Genomic DNA, 26610 nt, shown 5'->3' on the forward strand with positions numbered 1-26610 from the left:
GTGCTATTCATAGCTTCTTTTTGGCTGAGACAGTATTGGTTTATGGTAACTGTACCTTTGCCTCAGCACATGGACCTCTTATCTCAGGAAAATAGGTTCACTCATTTTTTCAGCCTATGACCTTGAGGCTGTCAGCTTTGATGATTTAGCACTAATCATCTTTATGCAAAAGGGTACAAAAGGCACAATAAAGATCACTTGACTGACTAAAAAATTACAAGGAAATCATTACTAGGTTCTCCATAAGTCTGCCATGGACCTAAGCCAGATGATCCTCCGATACCCATAAGACTTTTACAAATTAGACTTGTCATATGCTTCATTGAAAATAGCATGAGTGCTATCACTGCCTGTTTGCCCACCCTGGAATCTCTTACACCTTACTACCATGGAAGCAGTTCCATAAAGGGGCCATCTAGTTGAGACCACCCTTGAAGGAGATGTTCATCGTGTTATACTGCTGCAGTCATCACACTTGGGTTATCCTGCCGTCAGGCGGTCCCGCAGTCAGCCGAATTCCAAAGTCTTGGTCCGGCGTCGGTTGTCGCCGCTTCTTCCCTGACGTCAGTGTGACAGGAGATAAGAGGCAGCCGATGCCATTTTCTTCAGTCTTTATTGCCGCGCGGCGCCCGAAGCAGAAGCAGTTCGCAAGTGCCGGTCAACTAGCTCCTGAGATTTTCGAATCGAATTTCAGCCCGAAGTTTTCTCTAAAGCTAAGTACCCCATTGGGGAAACTTTTCTTGCCTCAGACCGATGTCAGACAAAGTTAATAATTGCATTTCTTGTGGGAAGTAAATACCTCATAAGGATTTTCATTCTTATTGTATTCCTTGCCTAGGCCCAGACCACGACGTCTCTGGTTGTCGTTTTTGTGCTAGGTACAATCAAGTGTCGGGCAGATTTCAACCGACATTATTTTGGCAGAAAATTTAACTATAGCTTGTTGTCGGAGCAACCGACATCAGCAATGATTAAAAAACGCAAGGATAAAGACAGGCAACCAAGACCAGACACCGAGGCCTCAGCAAGGCCTGCCAACGGTTCTCCGGTTTTCAGCGAGGCGCCTACGCAGCTCCTGACTACCGCTGAGTTAGAAATTCTGATGGCCTCCCAGACCGAATCAGTTGGGCCTCAGGAGCCGGTTCCTTCTCACCCCTCGGACGCCAAGCCTGACTGTGATCCGGAGATTTTGGACAGGCCTTCGGTTTCTGAAGGTATCTTCAAACCGACAACTATCTCCATTAAGTCTTATGCTAAACTTAAAGCCCCCTTAAAAGTTAGGAAACCGGGTCCACAGACACCCCCACAGGCCCCTATGCCTAAAAAACAGATGCTTAATATGGCTGAGGATTTAATTACCCTTATCAGGGGTTCACAACCCCCTCCTGACAAAAGGCCTAGACTGGAGGAAGATTATCCTTACTCTGACCAAGCATCCATTTCCTCATCTAACTCTGAGGACCAGGATTATTCCTTCCCTCCTTAAGAAGACTCAGATTCTGAAGAGTCCATTCCCTCTCTTTCCCCCCTGAAGACTACTCTTTTGGGGAAACTTTACACACCATGAGGGAACACTTCCACTGGGAAGGCCAAGATTACTCTGACTCTAAGAAAAGACTCCGTGAGTTTCTTCTTCTCCCACAGCATAGACCCCTTGCAATTCCTCCAGTTTTAGACATTTTGGATGATGTTTACACCGAATCTAGTCTAAACCCAGATTCCTTACCTCCTGCACCAGCTAAACCAGACAGATACTACCAAGTTCCTGATTCTCATAAGTTTCTATAGAAAAGGCCTGTTGCAGACCCCAAAACCATTTCCCAGGGTCCCAAAGGGGTTAAGGCCTCTACTGCTAAGAATCCACTCCCTTCTGAAAGAGATTCCAGAGCATTACAAAGATGGGGGAAGAAAGTGTATACATCTGCCACTTTGGCCATGAGGGCCTTAAACTGCCAATTCCACATGCTAAAATACCAGCAGTACTTGATTACACAGTTAAAGCAGAATATGATCCCTCAGACAGATCAACCTGATTTCAAAGAGATGCAGGATTTGCTGCATGCCGCAGAACAGGTGGGAAAGCATACCTTACATTGTGGTTTTGATTCATTGGAAGCCTCATGTAGAGCAGCTGTCACAGGATCTGTAATACGTAGACATGCTTGGCTAAAAGAGCAAGCCTTACCAGAACATGTCAAAGCAAAGTTATTGGATGCTCCATTGCAGAAAGATGTGTTATTTGGTGTCAAAGCAGAGGAAGTTTTAAAGAAAATGGAAGAAAAGGCAAAATCTATGCAGACAGTTAAAGATTTTTTATAGGTACAACCTTCTCATTTCAGCAGAGACTGGCCATCAAAAAACTGGTCCTTTCCTGCATCAGACCGACCCCAAAGGGGTACAGACGCCCAAGGGGCAGAGGCCAGCCACAAGGTTCTTTCAGGCCTAGACAATGGCATACAGCTACTCAGAGGTGGCGATAAAAGATCTCAGCCCTTCAGGAAACAAACACAATGACTTCCCTCTTCGCCTGCCAAGCAAAATTGCCCTGGCAGCACCTTTTGGAGGAAAACCGGCTCTATTTCCACAAAACTGGCGCATCATAACAAAGGACAAATGGGTTCTGGATATTATTACCCGAGGCTACAGATTTCATTTTCACACTTTACCACGGATGAGAGGCATGCCAAATATGCCTCCAAACCAATGGGCAGAGGCACAAACGCAAATTTCAGCTCTCATGGATATGAAAGCAATTCAAAAGGTACCTACAAAGGAGCAAGGTCAAGGTTTTTACTCGACTATTTCTAGTACCAAGAAAGGACAAAGCCTGGAGGCCCATTTTAGACCTCTCAATTCTAAACACATACCTGGAGGTACCTAAATTCAAAATTCTCACACTGCAGCAGCTTCTTCCCATGTTGGGCAAGGAGTCTTGGCTGGTAACGTTGGACCTCAGAGGCATACCTGCATGTCCCTATCAGACAAGATTGCAGAAGATACCTCAGTTTTTGGCAGGTACAACGCATTATCAATTCTCTGCATTGCCCTTTGGCTTATCTACTGCGCCCAGAGTATTTACGAAATGCCTGGCATCAGTAATTGCATACTGCAGACACAGAGGAATACAAATTTTGTCCATATCTGGACAACTGCCTGATCCAAGCGGACAGCAAGGCCATTCTATTACAGCGTCTGGCATTTGTAACAAAGCTGCTAAGTTGCCTAGGGTACACAGTAAACAAAAAGAAGTCAAAGCTAATATCCTCACAAGACATAATATTCCTGGGTGCCAGCTTAAATACAATGGCCCAGATGGCTTATCTCACGCCAGACAAACAAAAACTGACTCAATACTTCCATAAGATGACAACTTTTACCCAGCTCACTGCAAGGAAAATCCTGCAGGCATTGGGGTTCATGGCATCCTGCATTCAACTAATTCCACATGCAAAGCTGCATATGAGGAAATTACAATGGTACCTGAAAAGTGTATGGACTCAACACAGGCACAGCCTTGAAACAAGTATACCTCTCATTCCCTGCCTTCAAAAAGAGTTCCTATGGTGGGCTCAAGCATGTCAAATAAACAAGGGTCTTCCTTTTGTCTTAACTCTGGCAAACCAAACTATGACAACAGATTCTTCAGACTACGCCTGGGGAGCACACATGGCAGAACAGTGCATACAGGACAAATGGTCTGCAAAACAAATGCATCTACACATCAACCAAAACAAGATGCTAGCTGTGCAAAATGCACTGACAGCCTTCAAGGAACTCTTGCATTCAGGACAACTACTAATAAGGACAGAAAACACCACAGTTATGTGGTACATAAACAAACAGGGAGGAACACACTCCTACCCTTTATGCAGACAGGCAATGACCTTGTGGAACACAGCATTGACTTACCAAGTACAACTGCAAGCACAGTTCCTGCCAGGAAAGGAAAACATATTGGCAGACGAATTAAGCAGAAATTTGGCAGATCCTCATGAGTGGAGACTACACCTACAAGTATTTTCAATGATAACTCAAAGGTGGGGCCGCCCATACATAGATCTATTTGCCTCCCCCAACAATTGCCAACTACAAAAATTTTGCACAAGGACTTATCATTCCCTAGCCTGGAAAGTGGATGCCCTATCATTCAGTTGGACAGCATTGACAGTCTATGCCTTCCCACCACTACCTCTCTTGACAATGGTATTACTGAAAGTCAGATCAGAGAGACCACAAATGATCCTCGTTGCTCCGGACTGGCCACGTCAGCACTGGTACCCATTACTAAGGACCTTGACTCACAGCCCTCCATGGATCTTGCCTCAATTCCCACTTCTGTTGACTCAGGAAAACTCTCAGACCCTTCACAGTCAGCTCAAGACTTTAAATTTAGCTGCATGGAGAATACCTTGAATTATCAATCAACACTTCTCTCAAAGGACGTCCTGAATGTCATTTTGGAGGCCAGGAGGCCCAGCACCAGAACAACGTACTCAGAAAAATGGAAAAGATTTTGTGCATGGAACCAGGCTAAAGGCGAAAATCCTGGGATACCAAGCATTCCTGAAATACTGCAATACTTAACTGAGATGCTACACAAAGGCCTTTCTTTCTCATCCATTAAGATCCATGCTTCAGCCATTTCAGCTCAATATAATATGGATCCTCCCGCCCTTTACTAAGGCAGTTTCTCAGAGGGGCTAAGAATACAAGACCCCCCCCCCCCAGAAAACCCCCAACGCCAGCTTGGGACCTCAACCTCGTTTTAGAAAAATTAACACTGCCTCCTTTCGAACCAGCCTTCTCAGCAGAACTACAATACTTGTCATGGAAAACCGCTCTGTTGCTGGCTATCACCTCAGCACGCAGGGTCTCAGAACTACAGGCACTTGGCAGTGGAACCTTTCATCATTTTCCATCAGGACAGAGTCTCTTTACGAACTAACCCTACCTTTATGAAAAACAAAAATGATACCTGCCAAGTAAAGCACCCTCGATACCAAACAAGTGTACAGTCCAAAAAAGTAAGAGGATGCAACAGGCTGTAAATAAATTTCCACCAAGCTTCCGAGTTTACTACCATATAATGATAAGAACAAAGACAAAAAGTTTAAAAGGTGAGCGCTTTCACGTCATTACAACGCTTCATCAGACCATAATAAAAACTGAGTAGCACACCTCATTATATACCATAATACATTGCAACCTAATTAGGATTCATCATTAATATAATTAGTCACATGTATTACAGGTCAACCCTATACACTAAGGACAATACAAACCATACAAAATGTATAGAATCAAAAACATATATAAAGAATATGTAAAAAATATATAAAAAAATATATGTATGTATCCTAATTAGGTTGCAGTGTATTATGGTATATAATGAGGTGTGCTACTCAGTTTTTATTATGATCTGATGAAGCGTTGTAATGACGTGAAAGCGCTCACCTTTTAAACTTTTTGTCTGTCTTTGTTCTTATTATTATATGGTAGTAAACTCGGAAGCTTGGTGGAAATTTATTTACAGCCTGTTACATCCTCTTACTTTTTTGGACTAACCCTACCTTTATGCCAAAGGTAGTATCCAGTGTGGCTTTGAATCAGACCATTCATTTACCCACCTTTTATCCAAACCCCCAGAATAAAGGAGAAAGACTCCTTCACTCTTTGGACATTCACAGACAGCTACATTACTATTTGGATAAGACAAAGACCTTCAGAAAAACTGACCAACTCTTTGTATCCTATGCTGCAGGTTCACAAGGAAAGGCTATTTCAAAACAGACCATCTCCAAATGGATAGCACATTGTATCCGCTTTTGCTACTCGCACCATGGGAAAGCAGTGCCTGTTAATATTAGGTCCCATTCTACCAGGGCTACAGCAACCTCAGCAGCCTTTCTCAGGGGGGTTCCAACCAAGGACATTCTGGAGGCAGCTACTTGGAGTTCAGTGCACACCTTTTCCAAGCACTGCTACCTTCCATTATACTCAAAAACCAGAGCTGGTTTTGCCACTGCAGTTCTGCAGGGCATCCTAGCTTCACCTAACCTAGTTTAGTACCAGCCACCCATCCATAGCTTTGGGATTCAACCCAAGTGTGATAACTGCAGCAGTATATCACAATGAACATAGTGCAGTTTTGCACCTACCATAAATGTAGATGTTCGAGTGTATATACTGCTGCAGTCCAGGTTACCATCCCACCATCCCCTCTACATACCAGGGTGTTATAACTCCATGTACATCAATCTATTGGATGCATGTCTATATGGTGTATTTGCTAACAGCTAGTACTATTGTTTATCTACTAAGGTATTTTTGCATGGTTATTTGTATTGCCTTCCTAGTTGGGGGCACCTGACATCTGGGGCAAGAAAAACTGAAGAAAATGGTGTCAGCTGCCTTTTTTATCCCCCTGTCGCACTGACGTCAGGGAAGAAGCGACGACAACCGACGCCAGACCAAGACTTTGGAATTCGGCCGACTGCGGGACCGCCTGACGGCAGGATAACCCAAGTGTGATGACTGCAGCAGTATATACACTCGAACATCTACATTTATGGTAGGTACAAAACTGTACCTTTTCCTCTGTGGTCCGTAATTTTACAGTCATTACACTTGGGTTATCCTGCTGGCAGGCTACCCGCAGTCGGCCTGAATTCCAAAGTCCTGGTCTGGCGTCGGTTGCTGTCGCCTCTTCCCTGACGTTAGTGGGCCAGGGTATATAAGATGCAGCCGACGCCATTTTCTTCAGTCTTTCTTGCCGTGCGGTGCCCGAAGCAAAAGCAGTTCGCAAGTGCCGTCTCCTGAGATTTTCAAAATTGAATTTCAGAACCGAAGTCTTCAATAAAGCTAAGTACCCCGTTGGGGAACTTTTTCTTGCTCCAGACCGATGTCAGTAAAAGTTAACAACTGTATTTCGTGTGGGAAGCAAATACCTCATAAGGATTTTCATTCTTACTGTATTCCTTGCCTAGGCCCTGACCACGACATTGCAAGTTGTCGGTTTTGTGCTAGATTCAACCAGTGCACTATTAAGCGTCTGTTCGATTTTGCTCTACATTACTTTGGCCAAAGGTTTAACTATATAATGCCGTCGGAACATCCGACGACCGGAGTCCATAAAAAGCGCAAGGACAAAGAAAAAGACAGGCATCCGAGGTCCAAAACCAACGACGACGCCTCTTCTAGGCCAGTCGCCGGTTTTCAGTGAGGCGCTTTCGCAGCCCCTGACACCCGCTACCTCAGAGCCACAGGCCGCCTCCGACTCCCATGTGGAAACGGCTAGGCCTCTGGAAACTCAAGGTATTGGGCCTACAGAAACAATTCCCTCAGATGGGTCCGGGGCCGCTGAGCAGGCATCGGCTTCTGAGGGTGTTTTCAGACCTTCAGACCTACACAGCTTACTGTCAAGACCACTTCAGCATCGAAGGCAAAGTCTAAAACACCTTTAAAGACAAAGAACCAAGTACAGCATTCTCCTGGACAGTCATCCATGCCAAAGAAACAGATGCTCAAAATGGCCGAGGACCTAATTACTTTGATCAGGGGTTCCCTTCCACCTCCTGATAAAAGGCCTAGGCAAGACACTGATTATGACTCCTCTGACCAGGTTTCTATTTCTTCTGATTCCTCTTCAGAACAGGGATATTCTCTTCCTCCCTATGAGGACTCGGATGCTGAAGAATCTATCCCTTCAGCCTCTCCTCCTGAGGACTACTCTTTTGGGGAAACCCTGCACACCATGAGGGAACATTTCCATTGGGAGAGCCAGGATTATTCAGAATCCAAGAAAAGGCTCAGAGATTTGCTTTTATTGCCTCAGCACAGGCTTCTTGCTACCCCCCTTGTACTAGATATTGTTGATGATATTTTTTTCTGAATCCAGTTTGACTCCTGATTATTTACCCCCAGCACCAGTTAAGTCAGATTGGTACTACAGGGTTCCAGATTCTCATAAATTTCTTTATAAAAACTCTGCTGCTGATCCAGAAACTATTTCTCAGGGTCCCAAAGGGGTCAAGGCTTCCACTGCAAAAAAACCTGCTCCATCTGATAGGGATTCTAGAGCAACTGGACAGATGGGGGAAGAAAGTTTACACCTCTGCCACTTTAGCTGTAAGGGCTTTAAACTGCCAGTTTCACATGCTTAAATATCAACAATACTTAATGTCTTTGCTAAAACAGAAAATGCTTACAAGCTCTGAATGTCCTGAGAACAAGGAAATGCAGGAATCTGAAGTAGTTACTTCATTTGTTCTGCAACCTGTGGGTATCTGATCCGAGCCGGCAGCTTCACAAGCTAAAAGATCCGAGCTCCTAGCTCCTCCCCCTACCCATAATCCCCTGCTGCCTACTGTATTACCCCAGATCGAGTTTGCCGCGGCTGAAGACAGCTTTTTGTGAAGAGCTCCTTAAGCTTGGTGAAGTTGTTTCAGCTTTTTCTCCTTGAGAAAATTTCGTTAAGTTAAATTTAAGCTTGTTAGTGTTAATTTCCCTTTAGAAATACAGTGTTAGCCCCCTTCTGTAGTTTTCTCGTGGTCGTTAGCATTTTTCTTCCCCTCCCCCTTAGTGTTTGGGTGTGTGTGTGTGCTTTGTGTAATGGCGGAAGGGCCCAGAGCCATTTTTTCCAAGTGCACTGAGTGTGGCCATAAGCTTTCTCCAGCTGATGGCCACACTGTGTGTCTTGTGCCTGGGGGTGGCCCATTTATCAACGGCTTGCCAAATCTGTGCAGCCTTTAATCCTCAGGCAATTAAGGACAGGAAGAACAAGCTGATCCTGGCCGGCCTACTTCCCCAGGATTCTGCTTCTTCCCCCCATTCGAAGGCTCAGGGTACTATCGTAGCCCCGGCGCCTTCAGTTCCCCTCGCTCTGCCTGGGACTCAAACTGCCCCTGCTATGCAGAGTTCGGGGGACTCTAGTGCTTCTTTCTCCAAGGAAAAAAGGCACAAGGAGAAAGATAAGCACAGGTCTCACAAAAGGCGGGCTGAGGCTCACCCCTCAGCCCCCCCTTCGAAAGTTACCAGCTCTCCTTCGAAGGTCCCCGGAACCTCCCCCTCTCGTCTCCGTTCGCCTCGCTTCTCGCCGGAGCTGGAGGAGGAGTACTGGTCTCCTTCGAGGTCGTCGAGGCGGCCCTCCCGACCCGCCTCGACGACTTCTAGGTCAACCAGGAGCCTTACCGACGTGGACATGGATCGGATGATGCGTCAATTCCTGCAGACCCAAATGCAGATGGGGGTGCTCTTGCCCCCCCCCCCCTTAGGGAGGGGAGGGGAGCACAGCCCCTCTCTTTGCTCCGATCACTCCTTCTCCGACCCGGTTTAGGGTTTTGGAGTCATCGGATCCGGGCCCTTTCGGAGCCGGGGTTTCGTCGGCGCTGATAGTTCCGGTATCTTCGACGCCGACCTTGCCTTCGAGCGTGTCGGATCCTAGCACTCGGGGCCGAGCATCGGATCCATGGGGATTGGTGTATCTCCGGCGCAGTGTAGGTCGGAGCACACGTCTCTCTCGGATCCGACTGCTTCGGCTCCGACTCACATGCCTGCTTTGGAGCTACGGAGACTACTTTCGGAGCCTGGGGAAAGTAGTTCTCCTTCGGCTTTTGAGGTAGTGGAGAGGGTTCTGTCGAGGTCTTCCAGATCCCCAGTTCGGGCCCCAGATCCTCCCACTCCCCCTATGCATGTGGGTCTATCCTCCATCATCCATCCTATGGGACAGCCTGCTCAAACCCTCCAGTTAGTTCCCTTGGAGGAAAAGGACCCCGTGGGCGAGCCCTCCTCGGACAGCCCCACCGAGGAGGTGCCTCGCAAACGGCAGTTTAAAAGGAGGCACCTGGACTCCCCTGAGTCCATCACCATGGACACCGATTTGGATGAAGGGGGAGGTTCCCCAAGATCACCCCCGAAGATGTCTCCTTTGGAGACATCATGGAAATGTTGCGTATTAGAGGGGGGGTGGTCTGCCCAAAAACCTTCCTCTGACGAATCGGTGTTCCTGGAGGCGTTTGAGGCGGGCCTGTCTACCTCCTGGGTGTCCCCGCCCAGCTGACCCCCTGGTGGACTTAATTACCACCAGGGCGTGGAAAGAACCCGACGCCGTGGAGCCAATCCCCAAACGTCCTGACAAAGTTCTTAGCCCCCCCCCCCCCAGATGGGCAGCCCTGGGCTAAGGGGTCCCCTGTTGATGCCATGCTGGTGGCAGCCGCCATGAAGAAGGAACTCTCACAGGAGAGTTCTGTGATCCATCCTCCAGATAAGGTGTTTCGAGCGATGGACCGCATTGGGAAGCGGATGTTTGCTTCAGCAACCTTCTCTATAAGGGCGCTGAACTATGTGGCACACATTATCAGGCTACAGCGAGACCTAATTAAGGAATACGCTGCAGCCCCCAGAGTCCACGACGTTCGCTTATAAGAGCACATTTGCGACTCGTATGGCCACTCTAAAGTCCATCTCTAACACGTCCATGCGGTTACTCTCTCATGCTACTGAGGGAGCCGCTAGGGCGAGTGGAGCCGGGGTCATCCTGCGGCGTCACACCTGGCTCCGCCTTTCACGGATCCCTTCAAAGTGTCCTTCGCAAATGTGCCCTTTGACGGATCTTCGCTTTTTGGCAAGACCGTACGCGAGACGCTGGTCCAAAGTGAGAAGGATGGGAAAATGGTCCAAAGTGAGAAGGATGGGAAAATTCTGTCTGCCGTCGGGGTCCGCTTCTCGAATCCCCAACGATCCTTTTCTAGGAATCAGAGGGGACAAAAGAAGTTGTGGTTCCGCAAGTCTCAGCAGTCCAACCTGTCTTTGGACCCCTCGTCCATTAGAGGCAAAGGAGGACAAGGCGGATGCCGGCCCAGAGGCAGAGGGGGACCGTGTAACTTCTGGTCTAGAGAACCTTTCTCGGATAGGCCCGCGCAACAGCCCTGCGAGCTTACCCGGCTGTCCCTCTCTGGAAGCAGTCGGGGGGTGTTTATCGGAGCATCTGTCAAATTGGGAGTCCATCACAACAGATCGATGGGTGCTCCAAATCATATCCAGAGGTTACTCCATTCCTTTCATTCACCTACCCCCCAAAGTCAGGCGCCTCCCCGATGTCCCACCCGATCAAAGGGAGGCCGCAGCCTTAGAAGTGTCAAGGCTGCTAGAAAAAGAGCCATCCAGCCCGTCCCCCCAGACCAGTCCGGATCGGGCTACTACTCCAGGTTCTTTTTAGTGCCAAAGAAGACTGGGGACTTAAGACCGATTCTAGATCTCTCCGCTCTGAACCTGTTCGTCCCCAAGGAAAAGTTCCAGATGGTCACTCTTCAGGCTATTCTCCCCCTTCTTCGGAAGAACGACTAGATGTGTTCCATAGACCTCCAGGATGCATACTACCACATTCTGATGGACCCGACGATCCAGGAGGTTTCTCCGCTTCCGACTAGGAGACAGTCATTATCAATTCAGGGTTCTCCCGTTTGGCCTCACCTCAGCCCCCAGGGTGTTCACCAAGGTCATGTCAGTAGTTGCAGCCCACCTGAGACTCCAGGGAGTTCAGGTCTTTCCATACCTGGACAACTGGCTCCTCGTCACCCCCAGCAGGCATCAACTCGACGTTGCAAAGGGATTACACTCTAACTCTCGCCCAGAAGTTGGGCATATCAGTCAACCTTCAAAAGTCCTCCCTTCAGCCAGTACAGGTCTTGGATTTTATAGGGGCCAAGTCGAACACGCGCATTTGTCGAGCCCTACTAACTCCGGACAGACTGAACAGCCTATCACATCAGGTCTTAGCCCTTCTTCGAAGCACAGCTCCTGCGGCGGATTTGGTCCTGAGGGCACTGGGGTCGATGGCAGCTGCCATCGGGCTCTCTCTCCATGCACGCCTCTGGATGAGGATCTTACAGTGGACTCTTCAGGTTCAATGGTCGTTAGTGCTTCACCCGCTGAACACCCTGATTTCACTGAGCAGAGTTTGCAGGGATTCCCTCTTTTGGTGGCTTCACTCGCGGTAGCTGCAGGAAAGGAGACCTTTTGTAATTCCCCCACCCCAAGCCACGTTGACCACGGATGCTTCCCGCCTCGGGTGGGGGGGGGCATTGTTCGGGCAGAACCGTCCAAGGCACGTGGACCCCCATAGAGACCGCTTTGCATATCAGTGTCCTAGAGATGAGGGCGGTGCTTTGGCTTGCAAGCTCTCCACGACCTTCTCCCTCTAGGGACTATTGTGAATCCAGACAGACAACATGGCGGTAGTCTGGTACATAAACGGGGGAACCAGGTCTTATCCCCTCTGCCGAGAAGCTATGAGAGGGTGGGAATGGGCGATATCCAACATTTTGGCGGACAAACTGAGTCGGGTGATTCTCACCCCGTACAAGTGGTCTCTCAACAAATCTTCCATGCATGGGGTTGTCCTCGCTGCGATCTTTTCACCTCTCCGTCAAACACGAAGTGTAGCGAGTACTTCGCAATACTCCCCCTCTCAGGGGAAGCCCCAAGAGACACTCTGGTACATGCTTGGCCACCCGGTCTTCTTTATGCTTACCCTCCTCTTCCACTTATGGCGAATTTCATTCAGAAAGCACGACGGTTGGGGAGCAGAGTGATCCTCATAGCCCCATTCTGGCCTCGTCCGATCTGGTTTCCTTACCTACGGTCTCACAGTGTTGTTCCTCCATGGATTCTGGATCCCATTCCAGATTTGATATTGCATCCTGCGGGATGCCAAACCCCGAACCTGCTAAACCTCAAGCCGACTGCTCCAGTTCCTCTGATGGCTAGGACTCCCGGTATCTCATCACCAGTGAAGGCCATTCTGGTGGCGGCCTATAAACCTGCTACCAGTAAAATTTACAATAGTAAATGGAAACGCTTTTCCATTTGGGCCGAACACAAGGGCCTGGATCCCTTTACAGTTCCTATTCCAACAATTCCGGATTTCTTGTCACTAATCTTTCAGAAGGGAGCTAGCGCTTCCACAGTTAAGGTGCAGTTAGCAGCCATTTCCCACTTTCATGTGGGGGATGGACTGGGATCAGTAGCATCCTCAAAGATATGCAAAACCTTCCTTAGCGGCATTTTTCTTTTGAAACCACCGGTGAAATCTGTAGCTCCCCCGTGGGACTTAACTTTAGTACTACAAGCTTTGACAAGTCCACCCTTCGAGCCTGCCTCTTTGGTTCCATTGAAATTCTTGTCTTGGAAAACAGCCTTTTTTGTGGCCATCACATCAGCCAGGAGGGTCTCAGAACTTCAAGCCCTGTGCATGAAACCCCCCTACCTCATCTTTCACAAGGATAGAGTGTCTCTCAGGACTAACCCATCTTTCATACCAAAGGTGGCTTCAGAGTCAAATATTAACCAATCAATCAATTTACCAGTATTTTTTCCAAATTTTAAGAACAAAGGGGAATACACATTGCACAAACTGGACGTACACAGGCAATTCCGTTTCTTTCTGCACAGGACTAAGGATTTTCGCAAGTCTGATCAGTTGTTTGTGTCCTTTGCCAAATCAGCTATGGGAAAGGCAATTTCTAAGGTAACTCTGGCAAATTGGATTTCCCAGTGCATAATCCACAGGTATACATTCTCAGGTAAACCAGTTCCTATGGGAATTCACGCTCACTCAACCCGATCAATTGCTACATCAGCAGCTTTCTAGTCCAGGGTTCTACTGGACAAACATATGTTCAGCAGCTTTGTGTAGGACAAAGCAAACTCGATCTGAGGTAATACAGTAGGCAGCAGGGGATTATGGGTAGGGGGAGGAGCTAGGAGCTCGGATCTTTTAGCTTGTGAAGCTGCAGGCTCGGATCCGAGGTCGGATCCGATACCAACAGGTTGCAGACAAATGAAGTACCTACTCAGATGGAACGTTATGGTGAGTACATAACTTCTTTTTTATTGCATGCAGCTGAACAAGTGGGAAAGCATACTTTGCAGTGTGGTTTTGATTCATTAGAGGCATCTTGCAGAGCCGCAGTTACAGGTTCTGTCATTCGAAGGCATGCTTTTTTAAAAGAACAGAGTTTACCTGATCATGTCAAAGCAAAATTATTGGATGCATTACAGCTTGATACTTTGTTTGGTGTTAAGGTAGAAGAGGTGTTAAAGAAAATGGAGGTTAAAGCAAAATCAATGCAGACAGTAAAGGATTTCTTACAGGTTCAGCCACCTAGATTTAGCAGGAACTGGCCTTCTAAAAACTGGTCCTTTCCAGTGTCAGACAGGCCACAAAGAGGCAGATACAGACACCCAAGAGGCAGATCTCAGCCCCAAGGCTCATACAGACCTAAACAATGGGGTGCTTCAGCCCCCAAAGGCGGAGAAGACAAATCACAACCTTATAGGAAGCGGTCCCAATGACTTACCTCTACAAATACAAAGCACTTACCTTTTGGCAGCACCCTTGGGGGGGAAACTAGCACTTTTCTCACAAAACTGGCACATGATCACCCAGGACAAATGGGTTCTGAATATTGTTTCTCAGGGTTACAGGTTCCACTTTCACACCCTACCAAGGTCAAAAGGTATGCCAGACCTGCCACACAGTCAATGGGCAAAGGCACAAAAACAAATTTCTGCTCTCATGGACATGAGGGCTATTCAAAACATACCACAGCAAGAGCAGGGGCAAGGATTTTACTCAAGACTTTTCCTGGTTCCCAGAAAGGACAAAGCCTGGAGACCAATACTGGACCTGTCTATTCTAAATACTTTCCTGGACGTTCCAAAATTCAAAATGGTGACACTGCAGCAACTTCTACCCATGCTGAGCAAGAAGGCTTGGCTAGTTACTTTGGACCTCAAAGAGGCAAACTAGCATGTCCTAATCAGACAATCTTGCAGAAGTTACCTCAGATTCATAGCTGGCTCAATGCATTACCAATTCTCTGCACTGCCCTTTGGCTTATCTACTGCACCCAGGGTCTTCACAAAATGCCTGGCACCAGTAATTGCATTTTGCAGACAAAAAGGAATTCAGATATATCCCTACTTGGACCACTGCCTTATTCAAGCAGAGAGCAAGGACATTCTACTAAAGCATCTGGCGTTTGTAAAAAGATTACTAATTTGCCTAGGGTACACAGTAAATGAAAAGAAATCAAAACTAGTCCCCTTTCAAGAGATAATATTCTTGGGTGCAAGCTTAAATACAACTGCCCAGATGGCTTATCTCACGCCAGACAAGCAAAGGCAACTGACTCATTACTTTCAAATGATGGCAACAAAGACCCAGTTACCTGCAAGAAAAATTCTGCAGGCTTTGGGCTTCATGGCATCATGCATCCTGCTAATTCCATATGCAAGACTGCATATGAGGAAGCTACAGTGGTATCTAAAAAGTGTTTGGACTCTACATTACCACAGCCTGGAAACAATAATAACTCTCACCCCCTACCTGCAACAGGAGTTTCAATGGTGGGCACTAGCCTGTCACCACAACAAGGGACAGCCTTTCACTGTACCCACAGCCAGGCAGACACTAACAACAGATGCATCGGATTATGCCTGGGGGGCACACATGGCAGGAAAATGTATTCAGGGCACGTAGCCCGCGGACCAAATGCATCTTCACATCAATCAAAAAGAGATGCTAGCGGTACAGGATGCCCTGACAGCCTTCAAGGATCTACTACATCCATGACAACTATTACTAAAGACGGACAATACTACAGTTATGTGGTACATAAACAAACAAGTGGGCACACATTCCTACCCCCTCTGCAGTCAAGCCATGACTTTGTGGAACACAGCTCTGACCTATCAAGTACATCTGCATGCGCAATTCCTGCCAGGAAAGAAAAATACTCTGGCAGACAAACTAAGCAGAAACCTCATGGACCCTCACGAGTGGAAACTAAATCCACAGGTCTTCAGCATGATAACAAGGAAATGGGGATGCCCAGACATAGATCTTTTTGCCTCCCCTCACAACTGCCAACTACAGAGATTCTGCACAAGGACTTATCACTCACAAGCATGGAAAGTGGAGACTCTTTCATTCAGCTGGAAAACCCTAATACTTTATGCCTTTCCACCACTGTCTGTCCTTCACAAGGTGCTCCTAAAAGTCAGAAAAGAGAAGCCAAAAATGGTTCTGATTGCCCCAGACTGGCCACGCCAGCACTGGTACCCAATCCTAAAGAGCTTGTCTCAAGGGCCAGCCTGGACTTTACCTCAAATTCCTCATCTTCTGACTCAACAAAACAATCGGATCCTGCACAGCCAACTCAAAACCTTAAATCTGGCTGCATGGCAGATAATATAGCCACTCGGAACACACCTCTCTCTAAAGCTGTTATGGATGTCATTTTAGAAGCCAGGAGGCCTAGCACCAGGAAATCTTATGCAGAAAAATGGAAGAGATTCTATGCTTGGAACCAGGCAGAAGGACTTGAACCACGTGTCCCAAATATTCCTCAGATTTTACAATACCTAACTGAGATGCTGGACAAAGGCCTATCCTTCTCATCAATTAAGATCCATGCCTCTGCCATTTCAGCTCATTACAATACAGAACCTCCTAATGTTCATCGTGTTACACTGCTGCAGTCATGACACTTGGGGTATCCTGCCGTCAGGCGGTCCCGCAGTCGGCCAGAGTTCCAAAGTCTTGGTCCGGCGTCGGTTGCTGTCGCTTCTTCCCTGACGTCAGTGCACCAGGGGTATATAATATGCATCCGACGCCATTTTCTTCAGTCTTTCTTGCTGCGCGGTGCCCGAAGCAAAGGCAGTTCGCAGGTGCCGGTCGGCCGACTCCTGAGATTTTCAAAGTCGAATTTCAGATCCGAAATCTTCAATAAAGCTAAGTACCCCATTGGGGAAAGCTTTTTCTTGCCTCAGACCGATGTCAGAAAAAGTTAATAATTGTATTTCTTGTGGGAAGCAAATACCTCATAAGGACTTCCTCTCTTACTGTATTCCATGCCTAGGCCCTGATCACAACGTCACTAGTTGTCGGTTTTGTGCTAGAGTCAACAAACGCGCTATGAAAAGGCGTTTTGATTTTGCTTTGCACTACTTTGGCCGAAGGTTCAATTATACCATGCCGTCGGATCAGCCGACGACCTCAGTACCGAAAAAAACGCAAAGACAAGGATAAAGACAGGCATCTGAGGTCCAAAACCGACGACAAAACCTCTTCTAGGCCATTCGCCGGTTCTCAGTGAGGCGCTTTCGCAGCCCCTGACACCCGCTACCTCAGAGCCACAGGCCACTTCGACTCCCACGTGGAGACATCTAGGCCTGTGGAAACTCAAGGTATTGGGCCTATGGAAACTAATCCCTTAGATGGGTCCGGAGCCGCTGAGCAGGCATCGCCTTCTGAGGGTGTTTTCAGACCTTCACAACTTACCATTAAAACAACAGCCAACACAAAGGTACCATTAAAGACAAAGAAACAAGTACAGCATTCTCCTGGACAGTCCTCCATGCCTAAGAAACAGATGCTTAAAATAGCCGAAGACCTCATTACTCTTATCAGGTGTTCCCATCCCCCTCCTGAGAAAAGGCCTAGGCAGGATACAGACTATGACTCCTCAGATCAGGTTTCCATTTCCTGTGATTCCTCTTCAGTCCAGGGATACTCTTTACCCCCCCCCCCCGCCCCCCATAAGGACTCTGATGCTGAGGAATCTATCCCTTCAGCCTCTACTCCCAAGGATTATTCTTTTGGGGAAACTTTACATACCATGAGGGAACATTTCCATTGGGAAAGTCAGAATTACTCTGAATCCAAGAAAAGGCTCAGGGATTTCCTCTTATTGCCTCAGCACAGGCCCCTGGCTATTCCGCCTGTACTAGTCACAGGCCCCTGGCTATTCCGCCTGTACTAGACATTGTGGATGATGTGTTCTCTGAATCCAGCTTATCTCCTGACTCTTTGCCCCCTGCTCCAGCCAAGCCAGATAGTCCCTGCCTCTCACAAGTTTCTTTACAAAAACCCTTCTGCTGATCCAGAAACTATTTCACAGGGTCCAAAAGGAGTTAAGGTTTCCATTGCAAAAAATCCAGTACCCTCTGACAGAGATTCCAGAGCTTTGGATAGATTGGGGAAGAAAGTATACACGTCTGCAACTTTAGCAGTAAGAGCTTTAAATTGCCAGTTTCACATGCTTAAGTACCAACAATATTTAATGGCTCAGTTAAAACAGAAAATATATGCTAGCTCAGAAGCTCCTGATTGTAAAGAAATGATGGATGTTAAGTTGTGAATCTCGCCTTCATTCTTGCTTGATGGGTTCGGAGCCGATCCCTCGGCTCCGACTCGGCACTTGCTAAGCTCGAGAGTCACTTTTACCAGCTCGAGGCAGCCCCATATCCCATGATGCAAGGCGGTAAGTACCCAGATCTCGTTTGCCGCTTCGCTTATGAGGTCCTTCTTTTACCAGCTCCTGGTAAGTGATTCACTTATTGGATATTTAAGCCCCTTTTTGTTAAAAAACCCTTAATTGTTAGTTATTAGTTAATTATTTACATTTTGTGACAGAAAATCCCTGTCTCTTCTAATTTTTTTTTTTAGTCAAACTTTACCCATCCCATCCCCTCCCTGTTAGGGTGTGTGTGTTTGTTTATAGGAATACCTTTTGGTATTTTATTTAAGTTAATTTTTTGACTGGTGTGTGTGTGTGTTTTTGTAAAGCACCATGTCAAAGGAGAGGGTCTCAGGTTTTAAGAAGTGTGACTCGTGCTGTCAGAAGATGTCTCTGACAGACGGTCACACTTCTTGCCTGTATTGCCTGGGGCCTCTTCACCTGCAGGACTCCTGTGCTATTTGTCATTCCTTCAGCCAGAGAGTCCTGCAGGAAAGACGAACAAGCTGATCCTTAGGGGCCTTCTTAAGCCGGAGGGCTCTCGCTAAGTCGGCTCCATCAAAATCAGCTAAATCTTCCAAGGCCCAGGCTTCTGTGTCTAAGCCTGCGGCCTCGGCCCGACTTTCGAGTCGAGATCGCTCCGCTGGAGCCGATTCTGGCTTAACAGCCTTCGCACCGATGGCTATCGGTGCCGAATCTGCATCGACCACCGGTGTCGGCTCCGACACCCATGTGGCACAGGCATCGGTGTCGGCTCCGATCGGCTCCGACACCGTTACTTTGGTGGCTGTATCGCCGGCTGGAGCCGATACATCGAAGCTTCCTGTCGGCTCCGAGAAGTCGGCTCCGACAGGATCTATAGTATCGGGTCCGATGGCTCATTCCAGGAAGAGGGCGGGGTCTCCTTCCTTGGGGCCGGTACTTTCGGCTCCGGCTTCACCTCTTCTATCGGAACGGAGCCATCGGAGCCGATCTTCAAGGTCATCCAGACTGTCAGATCATGACCTAGAGAGAGTGGTCAGTAGATTACTTAAGTCACAGGTACTGGCCCAAATGTTACATAGTCCGTCTCAACAGACGACTGTTGGTCCACACCCCGTTACAGTTCCTCCTTCAACTCTACCCCAGAGCTTGGAGTTGGAGTCTTCGGGAATGGTTACTGCTACGGCTGGAGGACGGATACCCCCTTCTGTTCCTTCAGCCTCTACTCTTATCTCCTCTTCGAGACCTTCCTTAGAGGGATTCGTGGTCGGGCTTCCATGGTCTCCTCCGAGGGGTGAGTGGCATCGGACCCTTGTCCAACCCGCTCTTCCCCTTGGAGCCTCGGCCTTGGTGAGCTCGGCTCCGACATCTGCCTCGAGACTTCCCTTCGGTGGTCCCTGGAGTTCCTAGCTCTTGAGCGGGTTCTCTCGGACCTGCCTGGGAGGGAGCATTCGAGGTGATGAAGAGTGTACTGGCCACTGGTATCAGTCAGCAGTCTGTTCCTGTAGCTCCTCCTCTATAGTACCTGTTGACATCTCTGCCACTTCTCTTGCTACAGGACCCAGAGATCCTCCGCCTCAGGTTTCCCCATTGGGAATTTCCCCTCTTCCGAGGATTCTCCTGATGTTTCGGGAGATCCTCCTAGGAAGAGGACTTGTAAGAGGAAGCATGTAGACTCCCGAGTCTGTCACTTGGATACTGACTTTGATGAGTCAGAGGGATCCCTAGATCCCCTCTGAGGATGTCTCCTTCTCAGACATCCTAGAACTCCTTAAACAGAGGGAAACTGGCCCACCAACAATCCCTCTGAGGATGAGTCAGTATACCTAGAGGCGTTTGGATCTCGGCCCTCCACCTCCTGGGTGTCTCCGCCTTCGACCCCTTATGCAGGTTATTGCACGAAAGGCGTGGACAGCTCCTGACTCTGTAGAGCCAGCCCCTAGGAGGCCTTCAAAATTTATCACTGCCCCGTGTGACAAGCAATTCCTCACTAAGGGTGTCCCGCTGATGCCATGGTGGTGGCTGCCACCAAAAGGAACTTGCAGATCCTTCCGTGCCCGTCCATCCTCCTAATAAGGACTCTAGGACCATGGATAGGTACGGTAAGCGGATGTTTTCCTCAGCGACCTTTGCTATGCTCGCTGAATTACCTATGTCACTTCACCAGACTCCAGAGGGATATCCTTAAGGAGGTGGGTGAAGTAGTTCAGGATCCTACAGCTGCAGGGGCTCAAGAAAAATTGCTTCAGCTAGGAACCCTCAATTCCATTGCAAACTCCTCCATGCGGCTAATATCTTATGCTGCGGATGGAGCGAGTAGAGCCGCAGGTACAGGTGTGGCTCTTAGACGCCAAGCCTGGATGCGGCTATGTGATTTTATGGATCCCTTTAAGGCCCTTCACAAATTCTCCCTTTGATGGGTCAGCTTTGTTTGGCCCTCAGGTGAAGGAAACCTTGACCAGGTGCGAACAGGACGGCAAGACTCTTTCTGCTGTTGGAGTCCGTTTTCCACCCCTTCTAGACCTTATCCCAAAGGACAGAAAGGTGGGAAAATGTGGTTCCGAATCCCAAGGAGTCACGCCGATTCACGTGGTCAGTTTACCCCTAGAGGCAGAGGGGTAACAACAACAGACGCCGCTCTAGAGGCAGAGGGGTCCGAAAACCAGGGAAACAGAGAGCCTCTCTGACAAGCCCTTTCAGCATCCCTGAGATGTTGCCGGCTGTCCCTCCTTGGAGGCAGTCGGGGAAGATTATCACTGTACCCAGAAGCCTGGCATTCCCTCACTCAAGACAGATGGGTACAGTCGATCATATCCAAGAGTTACATAATTCCTTTCGAGGAAAGTCCCTTCCCCTCAAATTCCCTTCCAGATGTACCACCCGGTCTAAGGGAAATTGCAGAGTTAGAAGTCTCAAAACTACTGCAAAAAAGAGCCATTCAGCCAGTTACAATAGACCATTCAGAGCCCGGAATCTACTCAAGGTTCTTTTTGGTCCCCAAAAAGACGGGAGACTGGAGACCAATATTGGATCTCAGCAGACTCAAGTCTGTCAGGAAGACAAGATTCCGAATGGTCACTCTTCAGTCAATTCTGCCCTTCTTACAGAAGGACAACTGGATGTGCTCAATAGATCTTCAGGATGCGTACTATCACATCAAAATTCACAGACGCTCCAGGTGATTTCTCCGCTTTCGGCTGGGGTCCAGTCATTTCCAGTTCAGAGCCCTGCCCTTTGGTCTCACTACAGCCCCCAGAGTGTTCACCAAATGCATGGCAGTGGTAACGGCTCACCTGAGACGTCAAGGATTCCAGGTGTTTCCGTATCTCGACGACTGGCTCCTGTCAGCCTCCACCAGGCATCAGCTTATACAAGCCAGGGATTACACAATAAACCTTTGTTCTCATTTGGGCATCTCAATCAACTTCGAAAAGTCATCCTTATCGCCCTGCCAGTCTATTACCTTCATAGGCAAACTTAAACACTGTTCGGATGTCAGCTACCCTTACAGATCAAAGAGTTTCAGACATTCAGAGTCATGTCAGGATCATTCTGGCCAACAAGAAAGTACAGGCCAGAATGGTTCTAAAGGTATTAGGTCTCATGGCTGCGCCATTACTCTTCTTCCTGGCTCGATTCTACATGCCTTCTTCAGTGGATGCTGTTCACACAATGGTCATACCAGCAACTTCCAATGCGTCACCAGATTCTGGTGACACAGACATGCAAAGAGCATCTTGCTTGGTGGATCACATCTCCTCAGGTTCACCAAGGCAGGTACTTTGTACCCCATCCCCGATAGCCACTGTCACCACGGATGCCTCCCTGATCGGGTGGGGGTCATTATCAGGGCAGGATGGTTCATGGGACGTGGCAGCCGCTCGAGTACCATCTGCACATAAATGTCCTGGAGATGAGAGCAGTGCTTTTAACGTTGCAAGCCCTCAACGACTTTCTTCCCGTAGGGACAATTGCAGTCCACACAGACAACATGTCTGTAGTTTGGTATATCAACAAACAGGGCGGAACCAAGTCCTACCCCTTGTGTCGAGAAGCGCTCAGACTATGGCAATGGGCGATCTCCTCTCATCGGTTTCTGGTAGCAACGCATATCCCTGGGAAAACCAACATTGTAGCGGACAGATTGAGCAGAGCTATTCTCATGCCTCACGAGTGGTCTCTCAAGCAATCTATAGCGGAAGAGATTTTTCTGGAATGGGGTCGGCCATGTTGCGATCTTTTGCTACTCCCCAAAACAGCAAATGTCCAGACTTCTTCAGCCTCTTCCCTCTATCAGGCCATCCCCCCAGAGACGCTCTGACCCAGGATTGGCCCCAGGGCCTTCTTTATGCCTTCCCTCCATTTCCTCTGATCCCTCAGGTTATCCAGAAAGCTACCGTTTTGAGAGCCAAATTGATTCTCATTGCCCCTTACTGGCCTCGACAGGTTTGGTTCCCGTTCCTCCATCATCACCTTTTGGTGTAGCCGTGGCATCTGGACCCAGTGCCAGATCTTCTGATACACCAATCGGGTCAGCTGCACCGGTCAATCCCTTCTCTCAACCTCACAGCATGGTTGCTCCACTTCCTTCCTTAGCCAGGCTTCCTTTGATCTCTAACCCAGTTAGAGACATCATAGTAGCTTCGCTAAAATCCTCTACCAGGAGGATTTATACAAGCAAATGGAAACGTTTCTCTTATTGGGCTAAGGCCAAGAATATCGATCCTTTTACTGCCCCTGTTCAGGCAGTCCTGGACTTCTTAGCAGAGATTTTTCATGCAGGCTCCTCTTCTTCCACAGTCAGAGTTCAATTGGCTGCTATTTCCAATTTTCATGTCGGGATAGCAGATCATAATATTATGTTCCATAGGCTCTGCAGGGCCTTCTTGAAAGGAATTTTCCTACTAAAACCTCCAATCAGGAATCCTCCTCCTCAGTGGGATCTAAATTTAGTTCTGACATCCTTGATTCTTCCCCCCTTCGAGCCAGCTGCTTCTTGTTCCCTGAAATATCTTTCTTGGAAAACTTTATTCCTAGTGGCTATCACATCGGCCAGAAGGGTGTCTGAACTTCATGCTCTTTCGGTTCGACCCCCCCTATTTGGTTTTTCACAAAGACAGAGTATCTTTGAGAACTAACCCAACCTTTTTGCCTAAGGTCGCTTCAAAGAACAATTTGAATCAATCCATTGATCTCCCTGTATTTTTCCCTAACTATTCAGATAGAGCTGAACAAAAGCTACATTATCTTGATGTCCACCGTCAACTTAGATATTATTTGGACAGAACAAAAAAATTTAGAAAATCTGATCAACTTTTTGTTTCCTATGCGGATAATAAAAAAGGCCTTCCTGTTTCTAAAGTGACTTTGTCTAGATGGCTTTCTTCGGTCATCTCTGAAATTTATCTGCTCAGGGGAAAACAGCTGTGCTCAAAACCTAAAGCACATTCAACTAGGAGCTTAGCTACTTCTACAGCTTTTCAATCTAGACTTCCTTTAGACACTATTTGTGCAGCGGCCACTTGGGCCACTCCTCACACTTTTGTTTCCCATTACAAATTGGACTTGGCCTCCAGGGACAGAGCCAGTTTTGGCTCTACAGTCCTCAAGAGTTTGTTCCATTGAGCCACCCAGGATAGAGGTGCTAGGACGGTCCCATCAAGCAAGAATGAAGGCGAGATTGACAACTTAACATTAAGAAGTTATGTACCTACCATAACGCTCCATGTTAGTTGTCTTCTCGCCTTCTTTCTTCGACCCTCCCTCCTTCCCCTGGCCTGGACAGACCTTGTTATAAGAAACTGTTATGCTGAAGACCATTCAGACCTGGTCCTTCTTCCATCTGTAAGTTTTCTTTCTTCCTTTTGGAAGTATTTTATGCTTGGTGCTGTTGCCCTTTGTCATCAAACGAGATCTGGGTACTTACCGCCTTGCATCATGGGATATGGGGCTGCCTCGAGCTGGTAAAAGTGACTCTCGAGCTTAGCAAGTGCCGAGTCGGAGCCGAGGGATCGGCTCCGAACCCATCAAGCAAGAAAGAAGGCGAGAGAAGACAACTAACATGGAACGTTATGGTAGGTACATAACTTCTTAATTTATTGCATGCAGTTGAGCAGGTGGGAAAACATACTCTGCAATGTGGTTTTGATTCTTTAGAGGCCTCTTGTAGAGCCGCAGTTACAGGTTCTGTTATTCGAAGACATGCTTGGTTAAAAGAACAGAGTTTACTTGATCATGTTAAGGCAACGTTATTGGATACTCCTTTACAGCATGATACCTTGTTTGGTGTTAAGGCAGAAGAGGTGTTAAAGAAAATGGAGGATAAAACTAAATCTATGCAAACAGTCAAAGATTTCTTACAGGTACAGCCACCTCGTTTTAGCATAAATTGGCGAACCAAAAATTGGTCCTTTCCAGTGTCAGACAGGCCACAGAGAGGCAGATACAGACACCCAAGAGGCAGATCTCAACCCCAATGCTCAGACAACGACAGTGGGGCACCTCAACCCCAAAAGGAGGTGAGGACAAGTCTCAACCTTACAGGAAACAGTCACAATGACTTTCCTTTTTGTATGCCAAGCATGTCCCTTTTGGAAGCCCCCTTAGGAGGAAAAACTAGCACTTTTTCCTCAAAACTGGCAAACAATCACCCAAGACAAATGGGTCCTGAATATTGTGTCTCAAGGTTACAGATTCCTCTTTCATACTTTACCAAAGCTAAAAGGAATGCCAGACACAAAATCAATGGGTAGAGGCACAAAAACAAATTTCAGCCCTCACGGACATGAGAGCTATACAAAAAGTACCACAACAGGAACAAGGACAAGGATTTTACTCAAGACTCTTCCTGGTCCCCAGAAAGGACAAAGCCTCGAGGCCCATACTGGACTTTTCAATTCTCAATACTTACCTGGATATTCCGAAATTCATAATGTTGACATTACAGCAGCTTCTACCCATGCTTGGCAAGAAGGCTTGGCTTGTTACTCTGGACCTCAGAGGCATACCTGCATGTCCCTGTCAGACAAAATTGCAGAAGATACCTCAGAATCAAAGCTGGTACAATGCACTACCAATTCTTTGCACTGCACTTTGGCTTATCTACTGCGCCCAGGGTCTTCACAAAGTGCCTGGCACCAGTAATTGCATTTTGCAGACAAAAAGGCATTCAAATATATCCATATGTGGAAGACTGCCTCATTCAAGCAGAGACAAAGGACACTCTTCTACAGCATCTGGCGTTTGTGAAAAAGTTGCTAATTTCTCTAGGGTACACAGTAAACGAAAATAAGTCAAAACTAGTGCACTCACAACAGATTACATTCCTGGGTGCCAGCTTAAATACAATGGCCCAGATGGCTTACCTCACGCCAGACAAACAAGTGCAACTAACTCAATATTTTCAACTACTGGCAAAAACATCCCATCTCCCTGCAAGAAAAATTCTGCAGGCCCTGGGATTCATGGCATCCTGCATACTACTAATACCATATGCCAGACTGCATATGAGGAAATTACAATGGTACCAAAAAAGTTTTTGGACTCAACACTCTCACAGTCTATTAATTAGTAATTCCAATGATTCCCTGCCTACAACAGGAGTATCGATGGTGGGCACAGGCATGTCACCTAAACAAGGGTCAGCCTTTTACCCAACCCACAGCCAGGCAAACTCTTAACAACAGATGCTTCGAATTACGCCTGAGGAGCACACATGGCAGGAAAATGCATTCAGGGCAAGTGGACCACAGACCAGATGCATCTTCACATCAATCAAAAATAGATGTTGGCTGTTCAGAATGCCCTAAAAGCTTTCAAGGACCTTCTACATCCAGGGCAACTACTACTAAAGACAGAGACAACACCACAGAAATGTGCTACATAAACAAGGGGGCACTCATTCTTATCCCCTGTGCACTCAAGCCATGACCTTGTGGAACACTGCTCTAACGTACCAAGTTCACCTGCAGGCACAATTCCTGCCAGGAAAGAAAAATACTCTGGCAGACGACCTAAGCTGAAATATCATGGACCCTCACGAATGGAAATTGAATCCATAAATCTTCAGCATGCTAACACAAAAATTGGGATGCCCAGACATAGATCTTTTTGCCTCCCCTTCTGAATTGCCAACTACAAACATTCTGCACAAGGACTTAACACAAACAAGCATGGAAAGTGGATGCTCTTCTGTTCAGCTGGAAAAACCTAAAAGTCTAGGTCTTCCCACCACTGCCTCTCCTTTCAAAGGTACTCCTAAAAACCAGACAAGAAAAACCACAGATGATCCTGATTGCTCCAGACTGGCCATGGCAGCACTGGAACC

At 47.5% G+C, this 26610-nt stretch overlaps 1 protein-coding gene and 1 long non-coding RNA gene across 2 annotated transcripts in view; one reads left to right on the forward strand and one right to left on the reverse strand.

Moving 5' to 3' along the window:
- The window catches only part of USP1 (ubiquitin specific peptidase 1), a 1001653-nt gene that overhangs the window by 503957 nt on the left and 471086 nt on the right, over positions 1-26610 (forward strand). The window lies entirely within an intron of this gene.
- LOC122813295 lies at positions 6560-24642 on the reverse strand. The gene is made up of 3 exons (XR_006366656.1): positions 24466-24642; positions 16162-16166; positions 6560-6589 (listed from the first exon to the last, which is right to left on the reverse strand). It is a non-coding gene; the product is annotated as an uncharacterized LOC122813295 (long non-coding RNA).

This window comes from Protopterus annectens, chromosome 10.part0 (assembly GCF_019279795.1).
Source record: "Protopterus annectens isolate FY-2018-M chromosome 10.part0, PAN1.0, whole genome shotgun sequence".
NCBI lineage: Eukaryota > Metazoa > Chordata > Ceratodontiformes > Protopteridae > Protopterus > Protopterus annectens.